The sequence below is a fragment of the Oncorhynchus nerka genome, linkage group LG27 (genome assembly GCF_034236695.1).
Source record: "Oncorhynchus nerka isolate Pitt River linkage group LG27, Oner_Uvic_2.0, whole genome shotgun sequence".
NCBI classification, from domain to species: domain Eukaryota; kingdom Metazoa; phylum Chordata; class Actinopteri; order Salmoniformes; family Salmonidae; genus Oncorhynchus; species Oncorhynchus nerka.
In genome coordinates, this window is record NC_088422.1 from 97,899,183 (window position 1) to 97,919,338 (window position 20,156).

Consider the following 20,156-nt stretch of genomic DNA (forward strand, 5'->3'; position numbering starts at 1 on the left):
ACACAGACACACACACACACACAGACCCACACAGACACACACACACAGACCCCCACACACACACACACACACAGAGACTCACACACACAGTTTCTCCGTATGTGTTATGTCTGAATGTCCCATACTTCCTTCTACAGCACCATCCAATGTATTTATGATTCGGTGATATGAGGATATTGAAACGGGTGCTGTACAGCATTAATATGGACCATCAAACCTTGTGATGTGCAGCATCAACCTCCTCTTCTGTCTGTCTTTACTTTCGGAGAAGGAGAAGTGGATTAGGCGTCAGTCCAAATGTATGACCTCGGTGACCCACGCCTCCTCCCTCCACACAGAGCAGGTCGTGGGGGTCATACAGAGAGTATTGTTCAGTCTTCCATAACACTATATAGACCATAAGGCCTAGCCAGGCAGGCAGCATGGAGGACATACAGAGAGTATTGTTCAGTCTTCCATAACACTATATAGACCATAAGGCCTAGCCAGGCAGGCAGCGTGGAGGACATACAGTCTTCCATAACACTATATAGACCATAAGGCCTAGCCAGGCAGGCAGCGTGGAGGACATACAGAGAGTATTGTTCAGTCTTCCATAACACTATATAGACCATAAGGCCTAGCCAGGCAGGCAGCGTGGAGGACATACAGAGAGTATTGTTCAGTCTTCCATAACACTATATAGACCATAAGGCCTAGCCAGGCAGGCAGCGTGGAGGACATACAGAGAGTATTGTTCAGTCTTCCATAACACTATATAGACCATAAGGCCTAGCCAGGCAGGCAGCGTGGGGGTCATACAGACAGTATTGTTCAGTCTTCCATAACACTATATAGACCATAAGGCCCTAGCCAGGCAGGCAGCGTGGAGGACATACAGAGAGTATTGTTCAGTCTTCCATAACACTATATAGACCATAAGGCCTAGCCAGGCAGGCAGCGTGGGGGTCATACAGACAGTATTGTTCAGTCTTCCATAACACTATATAGACCATAAGGCCTAGCCAGGCAGGCAGCATGGAGGTCATACAGACAGTATTGTTCAGTCTTCCATAACACTATATAGACCATAAGGCCTAGCCAGGCAGGCAGCATGGAGGTCATACAGTCTTCCATAACACTATATAGACCATAAGGCCTAGCCAGGCAGGCAGCGTGGAGGACATACAGAGAGTATTGTTCAGTCTTCCATAACACTATATTCTCTCATGAATAGATGGCATTTGTTTACAGCATGGAGGTCATTTCTTCATCCAGCCAACTCTGTATGACCATAAGGCCTAGCCAGGCAGGCAATCTAACAAGGACAGTACAGAATTTGTTCAGTCTTCCATAACACTATATAGACCATAGTATTTTAAACAGGCAATGTTTTGGAATAAAATAGCAGTCTTATTTGAACTCTGTAAAAATTAACAGGTGGCTCAGGCTGGCAGCATGGAGGACACCTACATCTCCTACCTGTCACAGTTTCCCGGCTATTTTCTCTCATGAATAGATGGCATTTGTTTACAGCTTGTGGTTATTTCACATCCAGCCAACTCTGTGTGTGGGAGTGTTGAAATTCAATCTAACAAGCAGTACAGAATTTGTACAGTTGCATACTGACACATATTGGGCCTACAGTATTTTAAACGTGTAATGTTTTTAAATAAAATAGCAGAATGTTATTTGAACTCTGTAAAAATTAACAGGTGGACTCCTGTCAAATTGGACACCTACACTTCCTGTGTGTGTGTGTGTATATGTGGCTGTTGGGGCTGTGGGTCTGTGTGTGTATTCATCTGTGTGTGGGTCTGTGTGTGGCTGTGTGGGGTCTGTGTGTAGAATGTATTCTTCTGACACGTTAATGCATGTGGACGTGGCTGTTGTGGCTGTGTGTGAATGTATTCACTGTGTGTTAATGCATGTGGACGTGGCTGTTGGGGCTGTAGTTGTGTAAATGAAGATCACAGTGAACATTAATGCATGTGGCCGTGGTTTGATTGAATATTCCCTGTAGTCATCATTGGACCGTCGTGTTCATTCACATTAATGCATGTGGACGTGGCTGTTGGGGCTGTAGTGTAGAATGTATTCACTCTGACACGTTAATGCATGTGGCTGGCTGTTGGGGCTGTAGTGTAGAATGTATTCACTCTGACACGTTAATGCATGTGGACGTGGCTGTTGGGGCTGTAGTGTAGAATGTATTCACTCTGACACGTTAATGCATGTGGACGTGGCTGTTGGGGCTGTAGTGTAGAATGTATTCACTCTGACACGTTAATGCATGTGGACGTGGCTGTTGGGGCTGTAGTGTAGAATGTATTCACTCTGACACGTTAATGCATGTGGACGTGGCTGTTGGGGCTGTAGTGTAGAATGTATTCACTCTGACACGTTAATGCATGTGGCTGGCTGTGGGGCTGTAGTGTAGAATGTATTCACTCTGACACGTTAATGCATGTGGACGTGGCTGTTGGGGCTGTAGTGTAGAATGTATTCACTCTGACACGTTAATGCATGTGGACGTGGCTGTTGGGGCTGTAGTGTAGAATGTATTCACTCTGACACGTTAATGCATGTGGACGTGGCTGTTGGGGCTGTAGTGTAGAATGTATTCACTCTGACACGTTAATGCATGTGGACGTGGCTGTTGGGGCTGTAGTGTAGAATGTATTCACTCTGACACGTTAATGCATGTGGACGTGGCTGTTGGGGCTGTAGTGTAGAATGCATTCACTCTGACATTCATGTTGTTTACTACACGTCCAGGATGGTAAAGCCACGTCATCCGTCTGTTGGGCCAGAAAATCAACAAACAGTGACATGTCATCTAATGTGGTACTGATTGAAATCTAGCAGGGCTTTTCTGCCCAAACACAGGTTGATCTGGGCATAGAGTCCATCCAACTCACAATGTTGATACAGACATGTCATTTAATGGGATCAAATCACGTCATGGACTTTAATCACGTCACAATGTCATCTTTTATCTAGGATATAGTACAGTATGTAGGCCTGTCCAACCACAGCAGGTGTAGAGGCAGTATGTAGGCCTGTCCAACCACAGCAGTATGTAGAGGCAGTATGTAGGCCTGTCCAACCACAGCAGGTGTAGAGGCAGTATGTAGGCCTGTCCAACCACAGCAGGTGTAGTATGTAGGCCTGTCCAACCACAGCAGGTGTAGAGGCAGTATATAGGCCTGTCCAACCACAGCAGGTGTAGAGGCAGTATGTAGGCCTGTCCAATCACAGCCTGTCCAACCACAGCAGGTGTAGAGGCAGTATATAGGCCTGTCCAACCACAGCAGGTATAGAGGCAGTATATAGGCCTGTCCAATCACAGCAGTATGTAGGCCTGTCCAATCACAGCAGGTATAGAGGCAGTATATAGGCCTGTCCAACCACAGCAGGTATAGAGGCAGTATATAGGCCTGTCCAATCACAGCAGTATGTAGGCCTGTCCAACCACAGCAGGTATGAGGCAGTAGGCCTGTCCAACCACAGCAGGTGTAGAGGCAGTATGTAGGCCTGTCCAACCACAGCAGTATGTAGGCAGTATGTAGCAGTATGTAGGCCTGTCCAACCACAGCAGTATGTAGGCCTGTCCAATCACAGCAGTATGTAGGCCTGTCCAACCACAGCAGGTGTAGAGGCAGTATGTAGGCCTGTCCAACCACAGCAGTATGTAGGCCTGTCCAACCACAGCAGTATGTAGGCCTGTCCAATCACAGCAGTATGTAGGCCTGTCCAACCACAGCAGGTGTAGAGGCAGTATATAGGCCTGTCCAACAGCAGGTCCTGTCCAACCACAGCAGTATGTAGGCCTGTCCAACCACAGCAGTATGTGTCCAACCACAGCAGTATGTAGGCCTGTCCAACCACAGCAGGTGTGTATGTAGGCCTGTCCAACCACAGCAGTATGTAGGCCTGTCCAACCACAGCAGTATGTAGGCCTGTCCAATCACAGCAGTATGTAGGCCTGTTCAACCACAGCAGGTGTAGAGGCAGTATGTAGGCCTGTCCAATCACAGCAGTATGTAGGCCTGTCCAATCACAGCAGTATGTAGGCCTGTCCAATCACAGCAGGTGTAGAGGCAGTATGTAGGCCTGTCCAACCACAGCAGTATGTAGGCCTGTCCAACCACAGCAGTATGTAGGCCTGTCCAACCACAGCAGTATGTAGGCCTGTCCAACCACAGCAGTATGTAGGCCTGTCCAACCACAGCAGTATGTAGGCCTGTCCAACCACAGCAGTATGTAGGCCTGTCCAACCACAGCAGGTGTAGAGGCAGTATGTAGGCCTGTCCAACCACAGCAGTATGTAGGCCTGTCCAACCACAGCAGTATGTAGGCCTGTCCAACCACAGCAGGTGTAGAGGCAGTATGTAGGCCTGTCCAATCACATCAGGTGTAGAGGCAGTATGTAGGCCTGTCCAACCACAGCAGGTGTAGAGGCAGTATGTAGGCCTGTCCAACCACAGCAGGTATAGAGGCAGTATGTAGGCCTGTCCAACCACAGCAGGTATAGAGGCAGTATGTAGGCCTGTCCAACCACAGCAGGTATAGAGGCAGTATGTAGGGCTGTCCAACCACAGCAGGTATAGAGGCAGTATGTAGGCCTGTCCTGCTACACGAACCACAGCAGGTGTCGAGGCAGTATGTAGGCCTGTCCAACCACAGCAGTATGTAGGCCTGTCCAACCACAGCAGGTGTAGAGGCAGTATGTAGGCCTGTCCAACCACAGCAGGTGTAGAGGCAGTATGTAGGCCTGTCCAACCACAGCAGGTATAGAGGCAGTATGTAGGCCTGTCCAACCACAGCAGGTATAGAGGCAGTATGTAGGGCTGTCCAACCACAGCAGGTATAGAGGCAGTATGTAGGCCTGTCCTGCTACACGAACCACAGCAGGTGTCGAGGCAGTATGTAGGCCTGTCCAACCACAGCAGTATGTAGGCCTGTCCAACCACAGCAGGTGTAGAGGCAGTATGTAGGCCTGTCCAACCACAGCAGGTGTAGAGGCAGTATGTAGGCCTGTCCAACCACAGCAGGTATAGAGGCAGTATGTAGGCCTGTCCAACCACAGCAGTATGTAGGGCTGTTCAACCACAGCAGGTATAGAGGCAGTATGTAGGCCTGTCCAACCACAGCAGTATGTAGGCCTGTCCAACCACAGCAGTATGTAGGCCTGTCCAACCACAGCAGTATGTAGGCCTGTCCAACCACAGCAGTATGTAGGCCTGTCCAACCACAGCAGTATGTAGGCCTGTCCAACCACAGCAGGTATAGAGGCAGTATGTAGGGCTGTTCAACCACAGCAGGTATAGAGGCAGTATGTAGGGCTGTTCAACCACAGCAGGTATAGAGGCAGTATGTAGGCCTGTCCAACCACAGCAGGTATAGAGGCAGTATGTATGCCTGTCCAACCATAGCAGTATGTAGGCCTGTCCAACCACAGCAGTATGTAGGCCTGTCCAACCACAGTGGGTATAGAGGCAGTATGTAGGCCTGTCCTGCTACACGAACCACAGCAGGTGTCGAGGCAGTATGTAGGCCTGTCCAACCACAGCAGTATGTAGGCCTGTCCAATCACAGCAGTATGTAGGCCTGTCCAACCACAGCAGGTGTAGAGGCAGTATGTAGGCCTGTCAAATCACAGCAGGTGTAGAGGCAGTATATAGGCCTGTCCAATCACAGCAGGTGTAGAGGCAGTATGTAGGCCTGTCCAACCACAGCAGTATGTAGCAGGTGTAGAGGCAGCAGGTGTAGAGGCAGCAGGTGTAGAGGCAGCAGGTGTAGAGGCAGCAGGTGTAGAGGCAGCAGGTGTAGAGGCAGCAGGTGTAGAGGCAGCAGGTGTAGAGGCAGTCACAGTTAAAACATCAACACCAGAGGAGTTCAGCACCTTTAATCACCCATAACGTCGAATATCGTGGGATGACCAGTGGGTATACAGTATAAATATACAGTGATAGTATATCGTGGGATGACCAGTGGATATACAGTGATAGTATATCGTGGGATGACCAGTGGATATACAGTGATAGTATATTGTGAGATGACCAGTGGATATACAGTATAAATATACAGTGATAGTATATCGTGGGATGACCAGCGACCCAAACACGGTGGCTGAGCCCCCCCCTCAAGCAACAACCGGAACATCGTGGCTGCTTCACCGGGCACCAAGCAGCCAAATCTCTGGACATGGAATAGACCTACCTAGATCCTGGGCACGATGTTAATACAGGCAACCATCTAGTACTGGGCAGTACTTATGGAGGCCTGACCTAGTACTGGGCAGTACTTATGGGGGCCTGACCTAGTACTGGGCAGTACTTATGGGGGCCTGACCTAGTACTGGGCAGTACTTATGGAGGCCTGACCTAGTACTGGGCAGTACTTATGGAGGCCTGACCTAGTACTGGGCAGTACGTGTGGAGGCCTGACCTAGTACTGGGCAGTACGTAGGGAGGCCTGACCTAGTACTGGGCAGTACGTAGGGAGGCCTGACCTAGTACTGGGCAGTACGTAGGGAGGCCTGACCTAGTACTGGGCAGTACGTAGGGAGGCCTGACCTGGTACTGGGCCGTAGGCCTGACCTGGTACTGGGCCGTACGTAGGCCTGACCTGGTACTGGGCAGTACGTAGGGAGGCCTGACCTGGTACTGGGCCTGACCTGGTACTGGGCCGTACGGGGGAGGCCTGACCTGGTACTGGGCCGTACGTAGGGAGGCCTGACCTGGTACTGGGCAGTACGTAGGAGGCCTGACCTGGTACTGGGCCGTACGTAGGGAGGCCTGACCTGGTACTGGGCCGTACGTAGGGAGGCCTGACCTGGTACTGGGCCGTACGTAGGGAGGCCTGACCTGGCTGGGCTGAGGCCTGACCTGGTACTGGGCAGTACGTAGGGAGGCCTGACCTAGTACTGGGCAGTACGTAGACCTGGTACTGGGCAGTGAGGCCTGACCTGGTACTGGGCAGTACGACCTGGTACTGGGCAGGCCTGACCTGGTACTGGGCAGTATGTAGGGAGGCCTGACCTGGTACTGGGCAGTACGTAGGGAGGCCTGACCTGGTACTGTACTGGGCCTGACCTGTACTGGGCAGTACGTAGAGGCCTGACCTGGTACTGGGCCTGACCTACTTATGGAGGCCTGACCTGGTACTGGGCAGTACGTAGGAGGCCTGACCTAGTACTGGGCAGTACGTATTGATGACCTGAGGCCTGACCTGGTACTGGGCCGTACGTATTGAGGCCTGACCTGGTACTGGGCCGGGAGGCCTGACGTATGGGCAGTGAGGCCTGACCTGGTACTGGGCAGTACGTAGGGGCAGGCCTGACCTGGTACTGGGCAGTACCTGACCTGGTACTGGGCAGTACGTGGAGGCCTGACCTGGTACTGGGCAGTACTGGGCAGTACGTAGGAGGCCTGACCTGGTACTGGGCAGTACGTAGGGAGGCCTGACCTGGTACTGGGCAGTACGTAGGGAGGCCTGACCTGGTACTGGGCCTGGTACTGGGCAGTACGTGGGAGGCCTGACCTGGTACTGGGCAGTACGTAGGGAGGCCTGACCTGGTACTGGGCAGTACGTAGGGAGGCCTGACCTGGTACTGGGCAGTACGTAGGGAGGCCTGACCTGGTACTGGGCAGTACGTAGGGAGGCCTGACCTGGTACTGGGCAGTACGTAGGGAGGCCTGACCTGGTACTGGGCAGTACTTATGGAGGCCTGACCTGGTACTGGGCAGTACTTATGGAGGCCTGACCTGGTACTGGGCAGTACTTATGGAGGCCTGACCTGGTACTGGGCAGTACGTTATGGAGGCCTGACCTGGTACTGGGCCGTACGTACTGGGGTACCTGGAGGCCTGACCTGGTACTGGGGCGTATTGAGGCCTGACCTGGTACTGGGCCGTACGTATGAGGCCTGACCTGGTACTGGGCCGGCCTGACCTGGTACTGGGCCTGGTAGGGAGGCCTGACCTGACCTGTACTGGGCAGTGACCTGGTACTGGGCAGTAGGCCTGACCTGGTACTGGGCAGTACGTAGAGGCCTGACCTGGTACTGGGCAGTACTGGGCAGGAGGCCTGACCTGGTACTGGGCAGGCCTGACCTGGTACTGGGCAGTACGTAGGGAGGCCTGACCTGGTGACTGGGGGCAGTACGTAGGGAGGCCTGACCTGGTACTGGGCAGTACGTAGGGAGGCCTGACCTAGTACTGGGCAGTACCTGACCTGGTACTGGGCAGTACGTAGGAGGCCTGACCTGGTACTGGGCAGTACGTAGGGAGGCCTGACCTGGTACTGGGCCTGACCTGGTACTGGGCAGTACGTAGGAGGCCTGACCTGGTACTGGGCAGTGGGCAGTGACCTGGTACTGGGCAGTAGGCCTGACCTGGTACTGGGCAGTACGTAGGGAGGCCTGACCTGGTACTGGGCAGTACGTAGGAGGCCTGACCTGGTACTGGGCAGTACCTGACCTGGTACTGGGCAGGCCTGACCTGGTACTGGGCAGTACGTAGGCCTGACCTGGTACTGGGCCTGACCTGGTACTGGGCAGTACGTAGGGAGGCCTGACCTGGTACTGGGCAGTACGTAGGGAGGCCTGACCTGGTACTGGGCAGTACTTATGGAGGCCTGACCTGGTACTGGGCAGTACTTATGGAGGCCTGACCTGGTACTGGGCAGTACTTATGGAGGCCTGACCTGGTACTGGGCAGTACTTATGGAGGCCTGACCTGGTACTGGGCAGTACTTATGGAGGCCTGACCTGGTACTGGGCAGTAGTTATGGAGGCCTGACCTGGTACTGGGCAGGCCTGACCTGGTACTGGGCCGTACGTATTGAGGCCTGACCTGGTACTGGGCCGTACTTATGGAGGCCTGACCTGGTACTGGGCCGTACGTACGGAGGCCTGACCTGGTACTGGGCAGTACATAGTACTAGGGACACAACCACAGCAGCAGACGTACAGACAGTTTTAACACCAGAGAATAATGGCATTGATTCATATTTAATTGTTTTATTTAACCTTTATTGAACTAGGCAAGTCAGGTAAGAACAAATTCTTATTTACAAGTTTATTTACAATGACTGCCTACATCGGCCAAACCCGGACGTCACTGGGCCATTTCAAGCGGTCCCATGTACTCTGCACATGAACATGAACACAGCAGTTGGAACGTAGCGAATGGCATCAACCATATGGAAACCATGGAAACCATGTGTTGGGTGTATTTGATACCATTCCACTTATTCTGCTCCAGTCATTACCACGAGCCTGTCCTCCCTGATTAAGGTGCCACCAACCCTCCTGTGGGACACAGTGTGCTACTTTATAAATCTTCTTTGTGATCGTTCAGAGGACCTGAAGTGCACCATGTCCCAGGCACAACTCTCCCTGCCTGCCTCTCTAGATCCTCCTACCCAGGCCTGGGTCCTGTTCATTAGTGCGAACCGTAGCTAAACGCTTTGCAACTGAACGGAAAATGAAGTGTTTCATTGGAAAACTTCACGTAGTTCCGTCCTTCCCTGATTCAGTCTGTTGTCTTATGCTTGGTGACTAGTGAAGAAGACCCAGGTCATCAGACCAGACAGAGAGCCACCCAGTCAGACAGCAGAACCACCCAGTCAGACAGCAGAACCACCCAGTCAGACAGCAGAACCACCCCAGTCAGACCAGACGGCAGAACCACCCCAGTCAGACCAGACGGCAGAACCACCCCAGTCAGACCAGACGGCAGAACCACCCCAGTCAGACCAGACGGCAGAACCACCCCAGTCAGACCAGACGGCAGAACCACCCCAGTCAGACCAGACGGCAGAACCACCCCAGTCAGACCAGACGGCAGAACCACCCTAGTCAGACGGCAGAACCACCCCAGTCAGACCAGACGGCAGAACCACCCCAGTCAGACCAGACGGCAGAACCACCCCAGTCAGACGGCAGAACCACCCCAGTCAGACGGCAGAACCACCCCAGTCAGACGGCAGAACCACCCCAGTCAGACGGCAGAACCACCCCAGTCAGACGGCAGAACCACCCCAGTCAGACGGCAGAACCACCCCAGACAGGCAGAACCACCCCAGTCAGACGGCAGAACCACCCCAGTCAGACGGCAGAACCACCCCAGTCAGACGGCAGAACCACCCCAGTCAGACGGCAGAACCACCCCAGTCAGACGGCAGAACCACCCCAGTCAGACGGCAGAACCACCCCAGTCAGACCAGGCAGAACCACCCCAGTCAGACGGCAGAACCACCCCAGTCAGACGGCAGAACCACCCCAGTCAGACGGCAGAACCACCCCAGTCAGACGGCAGAACCACCCCAGTCAGGCCAGACGGCAGAACCACCCCAGTCAGGCCAGACGGCAGAACCACCCCAGTCAGGCCAGAACCACCCCAGTCAGACCAGCAGAACCACCCCAGTCAGACCAGACGCAGAACCACCCCAGTCAGACCAGACGGCAGAACCACCCCAGACCAGACGGCAGAACCACCCCAGTCAGACCAGACGAGAACCACCCCAGTCAGACCAGAAGAACCACCCCAGTCAGACCAGACGGCAGAACCACCCCAGTCAGACCAGACGGCAGAACCACCCCAGTCAGACCAGGCGGCAGAACCACCCCAGTCAGACCAGGCAGAACCACCCCAGTCAGACGGCGGCAGAACCACCCCAGTCAGACCAGGGCAGAACCACCCCAGTCAGACCAGACGGCAGAACCACCCCAGTCAGACCAGACGGCAGAACCACCCCAGTCAGACCAGACGGCAGAACCACCCCAGTCCAGACGGCAGAACCACCCCAGTCAGGCAGAACCACCCCAGTCAGACGGCAGAACCACCCCAGTCAGACGGCAGAACCACCCCAGTCAGACGGCAGAACCACCCAGTCAGACGGCAGAACCACCCCGTCAGACCAGACGGCAGAACCACCCCGTCAGACCAGACGGCAGAACCACCCCAGTCAGACCAGACGGCAGAACCACCCCAGTCAGACCAGGCGGCAGAACCACCCCAGTCAGACCAGGGCAGAACCACCCCAGTCAGACCAGGGCAGAACCACCCCAGTCAGACCAGGCGGCAGAACCACCCCAGTCAGACCAGACGGCAGAACCACCCCAGTCAGGCCAGACGGCAGAACCACCCCAGTCAGACCAGACGGCAGAACCACCCCAGTCAGGCCAGAGACGGCAGAACCACCCCAGTCAGACGGCAGAACCACCCCAGTCAGACCAGAACCAGAACCACCCCAGTCAGACGGCAGAACCACCCCAGTCAGACCAGACGGCAGAACCACCCCAGTCAGAACCACCCCAGTCAGACCAGACGGCAGAACCACCCCAGTCAGACCAGACGGCAGAACCACCCCAGTCAGACCAGGCGGCAGAACCACCCCAGTCAGACCAGGCGGCAGAACCACCCCAGTCAGACCAGACGGCAGAACCACCCCAGTCAGACCAGACGGCAGAACCACCCAGTCAGACCAGACGGCAGAACCACCCCAGTCAGACCAGGCGGCAGAACCACCAGACCAGTCAGAACCACCCCAGTCAGACCAGACGGCAGAACCACCCCAGTCAGACCAGGCAGAACCACCCCAGTCAGACCAGACGGCAGAACCACCCCAGTCAGACCAGACGGCAGAACCACCCCAGTCAGACCAGACGGCAGAACCACCCCAGTCAGACCAGGCGGCAGAACCACCCCAGTCAGACCAGGCGGCAGAACCACCCCAGTCAGACCAGGCGGCAGAACCACCCCAGTCAGACCAGACGGCAGAACCACCCCAGTCAGACCAGGCGGCAGAACCACCCCAGTCAGACCAGACGGCAGAACCACCCCAGTCAGACCAGGCGGCAGAACCACCCCAGTCAGACCAGACGGCAGAACCACCCCAGTCAGACCAGACGGCAGAACCACCCCAGTCAGACCAGACGGCAGAACCACCCCAGTCAGACCAGACGGCAGAACCACCCCAGTCAGACCAGCGGCAGAACCACCCCGTCAGACCAGACGGCAGAACCACCCCAGTCAGACCAGACGGCAGAACCACCCAGTCAGACCAGAACCACCCAGTCAGACGGCAGAACCACCCAGTCAGACGGCAGAACCACCCAGTCAGACCCCACCCAGTCAGACGGCAGAACCACCCCAGTCAGGCGGCAGAACCACCCCAGTCAGACGGCAGAACCACCCCAGTCAGACCAGGCGGCAGAACCACCCCAGTCAGACCAGAACCACCCAGTCAGACGGCAGAACCACCCAGTCAGACAGAACCAGTCAGGCGGCAGAACCACCCCAGTCAGACCCACCCAGTCAGACGGCGCAGAACCACCCCAGTCAGAACCACCCAGTCAGACGGCAGAACCACCCCAGTCAGGCGGCAGAACCACCCCAGTCAGAACCACCCAGTCAGACGGCAGAACCACCCCAGTCAGACGGCAGAACCACCCCAGTCAGACCAGGCGGCAGAACCACCCCAGTCAGACCAGGCGGCAGAACCACCCCAGTCAGACCAGGCAGAACCACCCCAGTCAGACCAGGCAGAACCACCCCAGTCAGACCAGGCAGAACCACCCCGTCAGACCAGACGGCAGAACCACCCCAGTCAGACCAGACGGCAGAACCACCCCAGTCAGACCAGACGGCAGAACCACCCCAGTCAGACCAGAACCACCCCAGTCAGACGGCAGAACCACCCCAGTCAGACCAGTCAGGCGGCAGAACCACCCCAGTCAGACCAGGCGGCAGAACCACCCAGAGTCAGAACCACCCCAGTCAGACGGCAGAACCACCCCAGTCAGACCAGGCAGAACCACCCCAGTCAGACGGCAGAACCACCCCAGTCAGACCAGGCGGCAGAACCACCCCAGTCAGACCAGGCGGCAGAACCACCCCAGTCAGACCAGGCGGCAGAACCACCCCAGTCAGACCAGGCGGCAGAACCACCCCAGTCAGACCAGTCAGACGGCAGAACCACCCGTCAGACCCACCCAGTCAGACGGCAGAACCACCCCGTCAGACCAGACGGCAGAACCACCCCAGTCAGACGGCAGAACCACCCAGTCAGACGGCAGAACCACCCAGTCAGACGGCAGAACCACCCAGTCAGACGGCAGAACCACCCCAGTCAGACCAGACGGCAGAACCACCCCAGTCAGACCAGACGGCAGAACCACCCCAGTCAGACCAGACGGCAGAACCACCCCAGTCAGACCAGACGGCAGAACCACCCCAGTCAGACCAGACGGCAGAACCACCCCAGTCAGACCAGTCAGACGGCAGAACCACCCCAGTCAGAACCAGAACCACCCCAGTCAGACCAGCGGCAGAACCACCCCAGTCAGAGAACCACCCAGTCAGAACCACCCCAGTCAGACGGCAGAACCACCCCAGTCAGACGGCAGAACCACCCCAGTCAGACCAGACGGCAGAACCACCCCAGTCAGACCAGACGGCAGAACCACCCCGTCAGACCAGACGGCAGAACCACCCCAGTCAGACCAGACGGCAGAACCACCCCGTCAGACCAGACGGCAGAACCACCCCAGTCAGACCAGACGGCAGAACCACCCCAGTCAGACCAGAACCACCCAGTCAGAACCACCCCAGTCAGACCAGGCAGAACCACCCCAGTCAGACCAGGCGGCAGAACCACCCCAGTCAGACCAGACGGCAGAACCACCCCAGTCAGACCAGACGGCAGAACCACCCCAGTCAGACCAGACGGCAGAACCACCCCAGTCAGACCAGACGGCAGAACCACCCCAGTCAGACCAGACGGCAGAACCACCCCAGTCAGACCAGACGGCAGAACCACCCCAGTCAGACCAGACGGCAGAACCACCCCGTCAGACCAGACGGCAGAACCACCCCGTCAGACCAGACGGCAGAACCACCCCGTCAGACCCACCCAGTCAGACGGCAGAACCACCCAGTCAGACGGCAGAACCACCCAGTCAGACCCACCCAGTCAGACGGCAGAACCACCCAGTCAGACGGCAGAACCACCCAGTCAGACGGCAGAACCACCCCGTCAGACCAGACGGCAGAACCACCCCAGTCAGACCAGACGGCAGAACCACCCCGTCAGACCAGACGGCAGAACCACCCCAGTCAGACCAGACGGCAGAACCACCCCAGTCAGACCAGACGGCAGAACCACCCCAGTCAGACCAGACGGCAGAACCACCCCAGTCAGACCAGACGGCAGAACCACCCCAGTCAGACCAGACGGCAGAACCACCCCAGTCAGACCAGACGGCAGAACCACCCCAGTCAGACCAGACGGCAGAACCACCCCAGTCAGACCAGACGGCAGAACCACCCCGTCAGACGGCAGAACCACCCCGTCAGACCAGACGGCAGAACCACCCCAGTCAGACCAGACGGCAGAACCACCCCGTCAGACCAGACGGCAGAACCACCCCGTCAGACCAGACGGCAGAACCACCCCAGTCAGACCAGACGGCAGAACCACCCCGTCAGACCAGACGGCAGAACCACCCCAGTCAGACCAGACGGCAGAACCACCCAGTCAGACCAGACGGCAGAACCACCCAGTCAGACGGCAGAACCACCCCGTCAGACCAGACGGCAGAACCACCCCAGTCAGACCAGACGGCAGAACCACCCCGTCAGACCAGACGGCAGAACCACCCCAGTCAGACCAGACGGCAGAACCACCCCAGTCAGACCAGACGGCAGAACCACCCCAGTCAGACCAGACGGCAGAACCACCCAGTCAGACCAGACGGCAGAACCACCCAGTCAGACGGCAGAACCACCCCGTCAGACCAGACGGCAGAACCACCCAGTCAGACGGCAGAACCACCCCAGTCAGACCAGACGGCAGAACCACCCCAGTCAGACCAGACGGCAGAACCACCCAGTCAGACGGCAGAACCACCCAGTCAGACGGCAGAACCACCCCAGTCAGACGGCAGAACCACCCAGTCAGACGGCAGAACCACCCCGTCAGACCAGACGGCAGAACCACCCCAGTCAGACGGCAGAACCACCCCAGTCAGACGGCAGAACCACCCCAGTCAGACGGCAGAACCACCCCAGTCAGACGGCAGAACCACCCAGTCAGACGGCAGAACCACCCCAGTCAGACGGCAGAACCACCCAGTCAGACGGCAGAACCACCCCAGTCAGACGGCAGAACCACCCCAGTCAGACGGCAGAACCACCCCAGTCAGACGGCAGAACCACCCCAGTCAGACGGCAGAACCACCCCAGTCAGAACGGGCAGAACCACCCCAGTCAGACGGCAGAACCACAGTCCGGCAGAACCACCCAGTCAGACGGCAGAACCACCCCAGTCAGACGGCAGAACCACCCAGTCAGACGGCAGAACCACCCCAGTCAGACGGCAGAACCACCCCAGTCAGGCAGAACCACCCAGGCAGAACCACCCAGTCAGACGGCAGAACCACCCAGTCAGACGGCAGAACCACCCCAGTCAGACGGCAGAACCACCCAGTCAGACGGCAGAACCACCCCAGTCAGACGGCAGAACCACCCAGTCAGACGGCAGAACCACCCAGTCAGACGGCAGAACCACCCCGTCAGACCAGACGGCAGAACCACCCCAGTCAGACGGCAGAACCACCCCAGTCAGACGGCAGAACCACCCCAGTCAGACGGCAGAACCACCCCAGTCAGACGGCAGAACCACCCCAGTCAGACGGCAGAACCACCCCAGTCAGACGGCAGAACCACCCCAGTCAGACGGCAGAACCACCCCAGTCAGACGGCAGAACCACCCCAGTCAGACGGCAGAACCACCCCAGTCAGACGGCAGAACCACCCAGTCAGACGGCAGAACCACCCAGCAGAACCACCCAGTCAGACGGCAGAACCACCCAGTCAGGCGGCAGAACCACCCCAGTCAGACGGCAGAACCACCCAGTCAGAACCACCCCAGTCAGACGGCAGAACCACCCCAGTCAGACGGCAGAACCACCCCAGTCAGACCAGGCAGAACCACCCCAGTCAGACGGCAGAACCACCCCAGTCAGGCGGCAGAACCACCCCAGTCAGGCGGCAGAACCACCCCAGTCCAGTCAGGCGGCAGAACCACCCCAGTCAGGCGGCAGAACCACCCAGTCAGGCGGCAGAACCACCCCAGTCAGGCGGCAGAACCACCCCAGTCAGGCGGCAGAACCACCCCAGTCAGGCGGCAGAACCACCCCAGTCAGACGGCAGAACCACCCCAGTCAGACGGCAGAACCACCCCGTCAGACCAGGCAGGCAAACCACCCAGTCAGACCAGGGCAGAACCACCCCAGTCAGAGAACCACCCAGTCAGCGGCAGAACCACCCCAGTCAGGCGGCAGAACCACCCCAGTCAGGCGGCAGAACCACCCCAGTCCAGGCGGCAGAACCACCCCAGTCAGACGGCAGAACCACCCCAGTCAGACGGCAGAACCACCCAGCCAGTCAGACGGCAGAACCACCCCAGTCAGACGGCAGAACCACCCAGTCAGACGGCAGAACCACCCAGTCAGACGGCAGAACCACCCAGTCAGACCAGACGGCAGAACCACCCAGTCAGACGGCAGAACCACCCCAGTCAGAGAACCACCCAGTCAGAAGAACCACCCAGCCAGACGGCAGAACCACCCCAGTCAGACGGCAGAACCACCCCAGTCAGACCACAGAACCACCCCAGTCAGACGGCAGAACCACCCCAGTCAGACGGCAGAACCACCCAGTCCCCCTGTGACATCCAGGCGTATTCTTGCATTATGCAGCCGTTATAATATTAAATGTATTTTTTCCGTTTTAATCTGACTCTGGGTAAGTAGAAAGGGGGATTAACTCATGGATGCTCATGGAAGTTGAAGGTAGTTTCTGACTCTGGGTAAGTAGAAAGGGGGATTAACTCATGGATGCTCATGGAAGTTGAAGGTAGTTTCTGACTCTGGGTAAGTAGAAAGGGGGATTAACTCATGGATGCTCATGGAAGTTGAAGGTAGTTTCTGGAGCCATTGCTAACTAGTGTTAGCACAATGACTAGAAGTCTACAGGAACAGCTAGCATGCTAGCTTTTTAAAAATGTTTATTGCCAAAATGTCGTACTATCCCTTTAACTGTGGGGCTTCCCCTGTACACTTCTGACTGCTTCTAGGAACTTTGTGTTTTAAAGAAGCAGGGTGCACAGGGCTCACAGGCGACAAAACACCGTGCACTAAGCGTGATCACGTAGTTAACAATGAATGTATTGATCTGTACACTATCAAGTGCCTTTAGCCTAAGGTAGGACTCGTCCCAAAATGAAAGGCTTGTAGGTTTTCTGTAGGCACAGAGCACAGTCATGAGTCGGGTCTGGAGTGTTTCCTGCAGGTCTCACATGGTCAGGATAGAGAAACTCCAGGGGGACCTGTAGACATTGTGACTTGTGAGCAGCTGACAGAGAAACTTGTTAGGCTATGTTGGGGCCTAGGAGCGTAAACTCCTCCTCAGTCATGGGTTCAGTCCTACATGGCACCCTATGTAGTGCACTACTTTGGACCAGAGCACTATGGGTCCTTGTCAAAAGTAGTGCACTAAATAGGGAATAGGGTGCCTGTTGGGACACGGGTATGGTTTGAAGCGCTGAGGTAAAAGCAGTATAGATCTGAATCCTTTTGTGGTTCTCAGTACGTGCCAGGCCTCTCCCTTTTCCCTTTAAAGGCCCACTCCTGAATTTAAAAAAACAACCAACAACAACAAAAAGCAGCCCTGCCACTTGGCTAGCTGTAAAGCTGGGTGATGATCAGCGATTAAAGGTCTATATTCTGTCCAGTTGCACGGTGTTGGTCTCTCTCTCTCTCTTTCCTTGAACCTGTTCTATCAGGGCTCAAAACTGCGACCAAAACACTTGCATTTGCGACCCCATGACTTGACAGTGCAACACCAATTTTTTAAAATTTGTTGTTTGGGTGCCAGTGAAACTTTGTTTTTTGGGGTCACGTTAGTCTCTGGTTCACAGTTTTGCTTTTTTATTTTTTATTATCAAGATTTATTCAAACAGCAATGGGTATTTGTTGGGCTGTTGGGGAGGTACTGGAGGAACGGAGTTGGGCTGTTGGGGGGTATGCAACCCAGATATTCAAGAGGTTGGTCCGAAGTCCTGTTTGAATCTTTTTTGCGATACGCAATTCAGTCATCATGCACTGTTGTGTGAAAATTGATAAAAGCTTTCCCCCCAAAATTTGCCCAATTTTAAATATCGACTCCAAAGTAGCCTACAGTGCATTCGGGAATTATTCAAAAACCTTTTGACTTTTTCCGTATTTTGTTACGTTACATCCTTATTATAAAATGGATTAAACAATAAAACAATTTACACACTACCCTGTAATAACAAAGTCAAAAATAAATATATATATATATATATATATTTGTGCAAATGTATAAAAAACAATAGAAAATAGAAATACCTTATTTACATAAGTTTAGTAACATTGTTTCTGCAACCTTTATCAGAACCCCTCAGATCTTACCTTTCTAACAGTACTACGCATGTGTTTGTAGGACCTAGTTTTGAAACGGAATTGTACTTTGTGTGGATAATATACAATATTATGCGTCATTTAGAAAATGGCACCAGAGAGGGTCAGAGCAAGTACACCGTCCAATTATTATTATTTTTTCCCCAGATGTAGTCTCCTGATGTGGTTTAAGCATGGTTGTGGACTTTGAAAACGAGAAAAGATGGATGTTCTATAAAAAAATATATTTTTTTAGTAAAAAGCTGAAACTAGGAACTCAGAAACTGGAAAAATAAAACGGGGAAAAGGGATTTTAGATTAAACAGATTTTATAGGGTCCTACTCCTTTAGTGACAGATTTTATAGGGTCCTACACCTTTAGTGACAGATTTTATAGGGTCCTACACCTTTAGTGACAGATTTTATAGTAACAGGTCCTACAGATTTTATAGGGTCCTTTTTAGTAACAGATTTTATAGGGTCCTACACCTTTAGTGACCCTACTCCTTTAGTAACAGATTTTATAGGGCCCTACACCTTTAGTAACAGATTTTATAGGGTCCTACTCCTTTAGTAACAGATTTTATAGGGCCCTACACCTTTAGTAACAGATTTTATAGGGCCCTACACCTTTAGTAACAGATTTTATAGGGCCCTACTCCTTTAGTGACAGATTTTATAGGGCCCTACACCTTTAGTGACAGATTTTATAGGGTCCTACTCCTTTAGTGACTGTTCAAAATCACTAACAATAACAAGTCCCCCCCCTCTCAACAATCAATGTAAATATGATATTGTCAAATTAAATTGTAATTATTTGTTTATGAAGGGTACAAATTAAAGATAGCAACATTTTAAATGATGAGTTCATCATCTGCTTTCCACTGGCAAATGTACCTGAAGATCAAGCCCTGTAAAGGAATGCTGATTTAAAAGATGGCTAGTCATTTATTAGCCTGGTTCTGGATGGAATGCAGGCACGTTATGCGACACAAGGTCATTGTTGGTGAGACCAAATCATACTGGTGCCATCAACTGAAAGAGTTGGTCTAGTCTAGAGACCTGACTAGAGTTCACATCTTCATAGTCAGTCTTGAAGTCTACGATAGACCTCCTCTATAGTCCATAGATCATAGTCAGCTGTAACTGTTAATAACAAGGCTTAAAACGATGTTTGATTGAACCCTGAATACAGAAACTGAATGGGGAAAGTCTCTTCCATACAGGGTAGACTCCTCCTCACTACAGTAGACTCCTCCTCACTACGGTAGACTCCTCCTCCTCACCAGGGTAGACTCCTCATCCTCACCACATTAGACTCCTCCTCCTCACTACGGTAGACTCCTCCTCCTCACCAGGGTAGACTCCTCATCCTCACCACATTAGACTCCTCCTCCTCACTACGGTAGACTCCTCCTCCTCACTACGGTAGACCCCTCCTCCTCACCACGGTAGACTCCTCCTCCTCTCCACGGTAGACTCCTCCTCCTCACTACGGTAGACTCCTCCTCCTCACTACGGTAGACTCCTCCTCCCCACTACGGTAGACTCCTCCTCCTCACTACGGTAGACTCCCCCTCCTCACTACGGTAGACTCCTCCTCCTCACTACGGTAGACTCCTCCTCCTCACCACGGTAGACTCCTCCTCCTCACTACGGTAGACTCCTCCTCCTCACTACG

At 54.4% G+C, this 20,156-nt stretch overlaps 1 protein-coding gene across 2 annotated transcripts in view; it reads left to right on the plus strand.

The window, feature by feature from the left end:
* pde8a (phosphodiesterase 8A) overlaps positions 1-20,156 on the plus strand; it is a 266,783-nt gene that overhangs the window by 450 nt on the left and 246,177 nt on the right. The window lies entirely within an intron of this gene.